The sequence below is a fragment of the Palaemon carinicauda genome, chromosome 34 (assembly GCF_036898095.1).
Source record: "Palaemon carinicauda isolate YSFRI2023 chromosome 34, ASM3689809v2, whole genome shotgun sequence".
NCBI classification, from domain to species: domain Eukaryota; kingdom Metazoa; phylum Arthropoda; class Malacostraca; order Decapoda; family Palaemonidae; genus Palaemon; species Palaemon carinicauda.
In genome coordinates, this window is record NC_090758.1 from 40,478,055 (window position 1) to 40,488,054 (window position 10,000).

Genomic DNA, 10,000 nt, shown 5'->3' on the forward strand with positions numbered 1-10,000 from the left:
ACGTGGGCAAAGAGTGCATTATTATCTTGAGCATACCTGACACTTTTCTTATGTTGTTCAATTCTCTTTTCTAGGGCTTTACCAGTTTGACCAATATAGTATTTTTCATAAGCATTGCATGGAATACGATATACACATCCCTTGGTAATGTCAGGAGAATTCTTTATTAAGGCTGTTTTTATTGTATTTTTACTCTTAAATGCTACATTTACATTGAAGTTTTTTAACAGTTGGGGAATTTCTTTAAATGAATCACAATAAGGTAGTACAAGTAAATTTTGTGTGTTATAGTTTTTTCTGTTATCATTACCGAAAAAAGTCTTTTTTGCTGTTCTTAGGGCATCATCTAATACAATTTCAGGATACTTTAGTTTTTTACCTATTGCTCTAATACCATTTATTTCGTCATCAATATATTCAGGGCTGCAGACTCGGAATGCTCTTAAAAACATAGAAGTAAATACAGATTTCTTAACTTTGTTGCCTTGGTTTGAGTAATAATGGACATATGCCGAGATATTCGTTGGCTTTCTGTATACACTGAACTTGAGACTATTATTACATCTATGTATGCGACAATCCAAAAAAGGTAGGGTACAATTATTCTCCAGCTCCATAGTGAGATTTATTGATGGTACCAAACTATTCAATCTAAGAAGAAAGTTATCTAAATTTTCATTTCCTGGCCACACACATATTATGTCGTCAATATATCGAAACCATTTTACATTATTAGGTATGATGTTATTTACGATTCTGCTTTCAAAAAATTCCATATATAGATTGCTCAATACTGGGGATAAAGGGTTTCCCATAGCCATACCAAAAGTTTGTGCATAAAATCTCCCATTGAATTCAAATTTACAATCTTTTATACATAATTTAATTAATTCTATTAAAGTGTGTATGGAGAATGGTAGATTCAATTGTCTATTATCTAATGTTTCAGATAAAAATTCCAACATGTCATCAATAGGTACTTTTGTGAATAGTGAGACTACATCAAAACTGACAAGCCTACAGGTACTGTTGATCTGTACTTCATTCAGTTTGTTAATCAAGTCTACATTATTTTTTATATTTGAATATGAGATGGTGCCAACTAAAGGATTGAGGATATTCACAAGGTACTTAGATAATTTATATGCTGCTGAACCTACAGAGCTAATTATTGGCCTAGCTGGATAATTTGGCTTATGAGTTTTAATAGTTCCATACATATATGGCAATGTTGGTGATATTGTACAAACCTTTTTTATCAGATCTTCATTCCCTTTTAATAACTCTTTCACTTTTTTGTTGTAACTACTATTCACAAACTCAATTGGATTTTTTCTTAATTCCATGTATGTGTTTTCATCACTCAAGAGGTTTTCCATTTTTTCTATATAATCATTTTTATTCAAGATTACCAGTGCTCCAGATTTATCGGCTTTTGTCAACTTAATATTTCTATCTTGCTTCAATTCGGCAATTGCTCTCTTGAATCTTTTTGGGCAATTTGGAACCACTGGTTTTTTCATATTGCTGTATATAATACCCTTAATCATATTTACTTCTTTTACAGAAATATCACTGAATTTCTCCAGGTTACACACTCCATTTGTAATTTTTACACTATTCACTGCACTTGATGACATCGAGAAATTTAAACCGTATCCCAAGGCACACTTCACATTTTTATCTAGAATTTCATTTGACAAATTGACCACACATTCTGGATTAACGTTTGTAGTCCACGGGCTACTTTCTATCAGTGCATTGAGTTTCGTGTCATGCTTTTGTTTGAGTTTTCTATACACTTTTTCGTTCATTTCTCCATAGCAGAAACCTCGAAGTGAGTCTTTCCAATCCGTTGGTAATGAAGCTTCAAAATGTCTCCTTTTTCTTGTTAGGTCTTCAAACGCTCTTCGGTTTTTAATTTTCATTGAATTTATATGCTTTTCTAATATACTTCTCTGTATATCACCAAATGGTTGATCTTCTATTTCCAATAGGGATTTCGTTATCATGCATTTCGGAATGACTTGTTCCTCCCAGCATTCACGAAGAAACCGCAGGTGTTCTTTAGTAGTATGGGCGCGTGTGAGGGCGTCTGTAAATTCTCTAATAATATATACCAAGATAGGGAAAGTCGTACAGAAAGTCTGGAAGGAGTACGTGGTATCCATTTATGCGTAAAAATCACAGGAAAACGTGATGCTCAGATGCAGAAGAACCATAGGGAAAATGAAAATACAGAATATACACTTGAGTCCTGACTAGTTTCGTGATACTTCCTCAGAGGACTGATTTATTGAGAGAGGTTTCTTACAATTTATAAGGAAAGCAAAAGTACGAACATACATATAGAGATTTAGAGAACAATGACACTCCCTTACCCGCTACCTGGGTTTGACTTAGGTGTGCGTAGGAGGAGTCCGAAAGCTCGTTAGACACCTGCTAAAAAGGGTCATTTCTAGTGGCGGGTATATTCTTGTTTTCTTCTTATTTTACTTTCATTACAGTTATTTATATGTCAATGCGGTAGCCTTATCTATATAAATACATAAGCAAAACATACACAAAAATACAAATATATATACATATATATATATATATATATATATATATATATATATATATATACACATATATATACATATATATATATATATATATATATATATATATATATATATATATATATATATATATATATATATATATATATATATATATATATATATACATACACACACACATACATATACATATACATACACATACACATATACATATATATACATACATACAGATACAAATACATATACATATACATAAATACTTACACATACATATACATACACACACATATACATATATATACACATACATATATACATATATACATATATACACATACATACTTATGCATATATACATTTATATGTATACAACATTAATATCATAAACATATAATCATGTATATATCAATACTTATATCTAGCATAACACTATATAGTGCCAATATACTTATGCATACTATATAAAATAATTGTTTCCTTTAATGAATGGTAGCTTAGGTCTAAATATTAATTTCACACCGACGTTAATTATTCACAATACATTCAATTCTACATTAAGTGGTTAATGTTTTTTTTATATAGTTTACAAATCTCTTTACATATAAAGGCGTCGAGTTTATACATTCCATGACCAATATTCAAGTTGTTTTCAAAGGTTTCTTTTATGAAACTGGACTCTATGATGTTTCTTTCTACTAAGTTATTTGAATGAACCAATTTCTTTGCACCTGACCAATTAATAGGGTGATTTTTATCTCTAACGTGGGCAAAGAGTGCATTATTATCTTGAGCATGCCTGACACTTTTCTTATGTTGTTCAATTCTCTTTTCTAGGGCTTTACCAGTTTGACCAATATAGTATTTTTCACAAGCATTGCATGGAATACGATATACACATCCCTTGGTAATGTCAGGAGAATTCTTTATTAAGGCTGTTTTTATTGTATTTTTACTCTTAAATGCTACATTTACATTGAAGTTTTTTAACAGTTGGGGAATTTCTTTAAATGAATCACAATAAGGTAGTACAAGTAAATTTTGTGTGTTATAGTTTTTTCTGTTATCATTACCGAAAAAAGTCTTTTTTGCTGTTCTTAGGGTATGATCTAATACAATTTCAGGATACTTTAGTTTTTTACCTATTGCTCTAATACCATTTATTTCGTCATCAATATATTCAGGGCTGCAGACTCGGAATGCTCTTAAAAACATAGAAGTAAATACAGATTTCTTAACTTTGTTGCCTTGGTTTGAGTAATAATGGACATATGCCGAGATATTCGTTGGCTTTCTGTATACACTGAACTTGAGACTATTATTACATCTATGTATGCGACAATCCAAAAAAGGTAGGGTACAATTATTCTCCAGCTCCATAGTGAAATTTATTGATGGTACCAAACTATTCAATCTAAGAAGAAAGTTATCTAAATTTTCATTTCCTGGCCACACACATATTATGTCGTCAATATATCGAAACCATTTTACATTATTAGGTATGATGTTATTTACGATTCTGCTTTCAAAAAATTCCATATATAGATTGCTCAATACTGGGGATAAAGGGTTTCCCATAGCCATACCAAAAGTTTGTGCATAAAATCTCCCATTGAATTCAAATTTACAATCTTTTATACATAATTTAATTAATTCTATTAAAGTGTGTATGGAGAATGGTAGATTCAATTGTCTATTATCTAATGTTTCAGATAAAAATTCCATCATGTCATCAATAGGTACTTTTATGAATAGTGAGACTACATCAAAACTGACAAGCCTACAGGTACTGTTGATCTGTACTTCATTCAGTTTGTTAATCAAGTCTACATTATTTTTTATATTTGAATATGAGATGGTGCCAACTAAAGGATTGAGGATATTCACAAGGTACTTAGATAATTTATATGCTGCTGAACCTACAGAGCTAATTATTGGCCTAGCTGGATAATTTGGCTTATGAGTTTTAATAGTTCCATACATATATGGCAATGTTGGTGATATTGTACAAACCTTTTTTATCAGATCTTCATTCCCTTTTAATAACTCTTTCACTTTTTTGTTGTAACTACTATTCACAAACTCAATTGGATTTTTTCTTAATTCCATGTATGTGTTTTCATCACTCAAGAGGTTTTCCATTTTTTCTATATAATCATTTTTATTCAAGATTACCAGTGCTCCAGATTTATCGGCTTTTGTCAACTTAATATTTCTATCTTGCTTCAATTCGGCAATTGCTCTCTTGAATCTTTTTGGGCAATTTGGAACCACTGGTTTTTTCATATTGCTGTATATAATACCCTTAATCATATTTACTTCTTCTACAGAAATATCACTGAATTTCTCCAGGTTACACACTCCATTTGTAATTTCTACACTATTCACTGCACTTGATGACATTGAGAAATTTAAACCGTATCCCAAGGCACACTTCACATTTTTATCTAGAATTTCATTTGACAAATTAACCACACATTCTGGATTAACGTTTGTAGTCCACGGGCTACTTTCTATCAGTGCATTGAGTTTCGTGTCATGCTTTTGTTTGAGTTTTCTATACACTTTTTCGTTCATTTCTCCATAGCAGAAACCTCGAAGTGAGTCTTTCCAATCCGTTGGTATTGAGGCTTCAAAATGTCTCCTTTTTCTTGTTAGGTCTTCAAACGCTCTTCGGTTTTTAATTTTCATTGAATTTATATGCTTTTCTAATATACTTCTCTGTATATCACCAAATGGTTGATCTTCTATTTCCAATAGGGATTTCGTTATCATGCATTTCGGAATGACTTGTTCCTCCCAGCATTCAAGAAGAAACCGCAGGTGTTCTTTAGTAGTATGGGCGCGTGTGAGGGCGTCTGTAAATTCTCTAATAATATATACCAAGATAGGGAAAGTCGTACAGAAAGTCTGGAAGGAGTACGTGGTATCCATTTATGCGTAAAAATCACAGGAAAACGTGATGCTCAGATGCAGAAGAACCATAGGGAAAATGAAAATACAGAATATACACTTGAGTCCTGACTAGTTTCGTGATACTTCCTCAGAGGACTGATTTATTGAGAGAGGTTTCTTACAATTTATAAGGAAAGCAGAAGTACGAACATACATATAGAGATTTAGAGAACAATGACACTCCCTTACCCGCTACCTGGGTTTGACTCAGGTGTGCGTAGGAGCAGTCCGAAAGCTCGTTAGACACCTGCTTAAAAGGGTCATTTCTAGTGGCGGGTATATTCTTGTTTTCTTCTAATTTTACTTTCATTACAGTTATTTATATGTCAATGCGGTAGCCTTATCTATATAAATACATAAGCAAAACATACACAAAAATACAAATATATATACATATATATATATATATATATATATATATATATATATATATATATATATATATATATATATATATATACATATATATATATATATATATATATATATATATATATATATATATATATATATATATATATATATATATATATATATATATACATATACATATACATACATACACACACATACATATACATATACATACACATACACATATACATATATATACATACATACAGATACAAATACATATACATATACATAAATACTTACACATACATATACATACACACACATATACATATATATACACATACATATATACATATATACATATATACACATACATACTTATGCATATATACATTTATATGTATACAACATTAATATCATAAACATATAATCATGTATATATCAATACTTATATCTAGCATAACACTATATAGTGCCAATATACTTATGCATACTATATAAAATAATTGTTTCCTTTAATGAATGGTAGCTTAGGTCTAAATATTAATTTCACACCGACGTTAATTATTCACAATACATTCAATTCTACATTAAGTGGTTAATGTTTTTTTATATAGTTTACAAATCTCTTTACATATAAAGGCGTCGATTTTATACATTCCATGACCAATATTCAAGTTGTTTTCAAAGGTTTCTTTTATGAAACTGGACTCTATGATGTTTCTTTCTACTAAGTTATTTGAATGAACCAATTTCTTTGCACCTGACCAATTAATAGGGTGATTTTTATCTCTAACGTGGGCAAAGAGTGCATTATTATCTTGAGCATACCTGACACTTTTCTTATGTTGTTCAATTCTCTTTTCTAGGGCTTTACCAGTTTGACCAATATAGTATTTTTCACAAGCATTGCATGGAATACGATATACACATCCCTTGGTAATGTCAGGAGAATTCTTTATTAAGGCTGTTTTTATTGTATTTTTACTCTTAAATGCTACATTTACATTGAAGTTTTTTAACAGTTGGGGAATTTCTTTAAATGAATCACAATAAGGTAGTACAAGTAAATTTTGTGTGTTATAGTTTTTTCTGTTATCATTACCGAAAAAAGTCTTTTTTGCTGTTCTTAGGGCATCATCTAATACAATTTCAGGATACTTTAGTTTTTTACCTATTGCTCTAATACCATTTATTTCGTCATCAATATATTCAGGGCTGCAGACTCGGAATGCTCTTAAAAACATAGAAGTAAATACAGATTTCTTAACTTTGTTGCCTTGGTTTGAGTAATAATGGACATATGCCGAGATATTCGTTGGCTTTCTGTATACACTGAACTTGAGACTATTATTACATCTATGTATGCGACAATCCAAAAAAGGTAGGGTACAATTATTCTCCAGCTCCATAGTGAAATTTATTGATGGTACCAAACTATTCAATCTAAGAAGAAAGTTATCTAAATTTTCATTTCCTGGCCACACACATATTATGTCGTCAATATATCGAAACCATTTTACATTATTAGGTATGATGTTATTTACGATTCTGCTTTCAAAAAATTCCATATATAGATTGCTCAATACTGGGGATAAAGGGTTTCCCATAGCCATACCAAAAGTTTGTGCATAAAATCTCCCATTGAATTCAAATTTACAATCTTTTATACATAATTTAATTAATTCTATTAAAGTGTGTATGGAGAATGGTAGATTCAATTGTCTATTATCTAATGTTTCAGATAAAAATTCCAACATGTCATCAATAGGTACTTTTGTGAATAGTGAGACTACATCAAAACTGACAAGCCTACAGGTACTGTTGATCTGTACTTCATTCAGTTTGTTAATCAAGTCTACATTATTTTTTATATTTGAATATGAGATGGTGCCAACTAAAGGATTGAGGATATTCACAAGGTACTTAGATAATTTATATGCTGCTGAACCTACAGAGCTAATTATTGGCCTAGCTGGATAATTTGGCTTATGAGTTTTAATAGTTCCATACATATATGGCAATGTTGGTGATATTGTACAAACCTTTTTTATCAGATCTTCATTCCCTTTTAATAACTCTTTCACTTTTTTGTTGTAACTACTATTCACAAACTCAATTGGATTTTTTCTTAATTCCATGTATGTGTTTTCATCACTCAAGAGGTTTTCCATTTTTTCTATATAATCATTTTTATTCAAGATTACCAGTGCTCCAGATTTATCGGCTTTTGTCAACTTAATATTTCTATCTTGCTTCAATTCGGCAATTGCTCTCTTGAATCTTTTTGGGCAATTTGGAACCACTGGTTTTTTCATATTGCTGTATATAATACCCTTAATCATATTTACTTCTTCTACAGAAATATCACTGAATTTCTCCAGGTTACACACTCCATTTGTAATTTCTACACTATTCACTGCACTTGATGACATTGAGAAATTTAAACCGTATCCCAAGGCACACTTCACATTTTTATCTAGAATTTCATTTGACAAATTAACCACACATTCTGGATTAACGTTTGTAGTCCACGGGCTACTTTCTATCAGTGCATTGAGTTTCGTGTCATGCTTTTGTTTGAGTTTTCTATACACTTTTTCGTTCATTTCTCCATAGCAGAAACCTCGAAGTGAGTCTTTCCAATCCGTTGGTATTGAGGCTTCAAAATGTCTCCTTTTTCTTGTTAGGTCTTCAAACGCTCTTCGGTTTTTAATTTTCATTGAATTTATATGCTTTTCTAATATACTTCTCTGTATATCACCAAATGGTTGATCTTCTATTTCCAATAGGGATTTCGTTATCATGCATTTCGGAATGACTTGTTCCTCCCAGCATTCACGAAGAAACCGCAGGTGTTCTTTAGTAGTATGGGCGCGTGTGAGGGCGTCTGTAAATTCTCTAATAATATATACCAAGATAGGGAAAGTCGTACAGAAAGTCTGGAAGGAGTACGTGGTATCCATTTATGCGTAAAAATCACAGGAAAACGTGATGCTCAGATGCAGAAGAACCATAGGGAAAATGAAAATACAGAATATACACTTGAGTCCTGACTAGTTTCGTGATACTTCCTCAGAGGACTGATTTATTGAGAGAGGTTTCTTACAATTTATAAGGAAAGCAAAAGTACGAACATACATATAGAGATTTAGAGAACAATGACACTCCCTTACCCGCTACCTGTGATTATTACGCATAAATGGATACCACGTACTCCTTCCAGACTTTCTGTACGACTTTCCCTATCTTGGTATATATTATTAGAGAATTTACAGACGCCCTCACACGCGCCCATACTACTAAAGAACACCTGCGGTTTCTTCGTGAATGCTGGGAGGAACAAGTCATTCCGAAATGCATGATAACGAAATCCCTATTGGAAATAGAAGATCAACCATTTGGTGATATACAGAGAAGTATATTAGAAAAGCATATAAATTCAATGAAAATTAAAAACCGAAGAGCGTTTGAAGACCTAACAAGAAAAAGGAGACATTTTGAAGCCTCAATACCAACGGATTGGAAAGACTCACTTCGAGGTTTCTGCTATGGAGAAATGAACGAAAAAGTGTATAGAAAACTCAAACAAAAGCATGACACGAAACTCAATGCACTGATAGAAAGTAGCCCGTGGACTACAAACGTTAATCCAGAATGTGTGGTTAATTTGTCAAATGAAATTCTAGATAAAAATGTGAAGTGCGCCTTGGGATACGGTTTAAATTTCTCGATGTCATCAAGTGCAGTGAATAGTGTAGAAATTACAAATGGAGTGTGTAACCTGGAGAAATTCAGTGATATTTCTGTAGAAGAAGTAAATATGATTAAGGGTATTATATACAGCAATATGAAAAAACCAGTGGTTCCAAATTGCCCAAAAAGATTCAAGAGAGCAATTGCCGAATTGAAGCAAGATAGAAATATTAAGTTGACAAAAGCCGATAAATCTGGAGCACTGGTAATCTTGAATAAAAATGATTATATAGAAAAAATGGAAAACCTCTTGAGTGATGAAAACACATACATGGAATTAAGAAAAAATCCAATTGAGTTTGTGAATAGTAGTTACAACAAAAAAGTGAAAGAGTTATTAAAAGGGAATGAAGATCTGATAAAAAAGG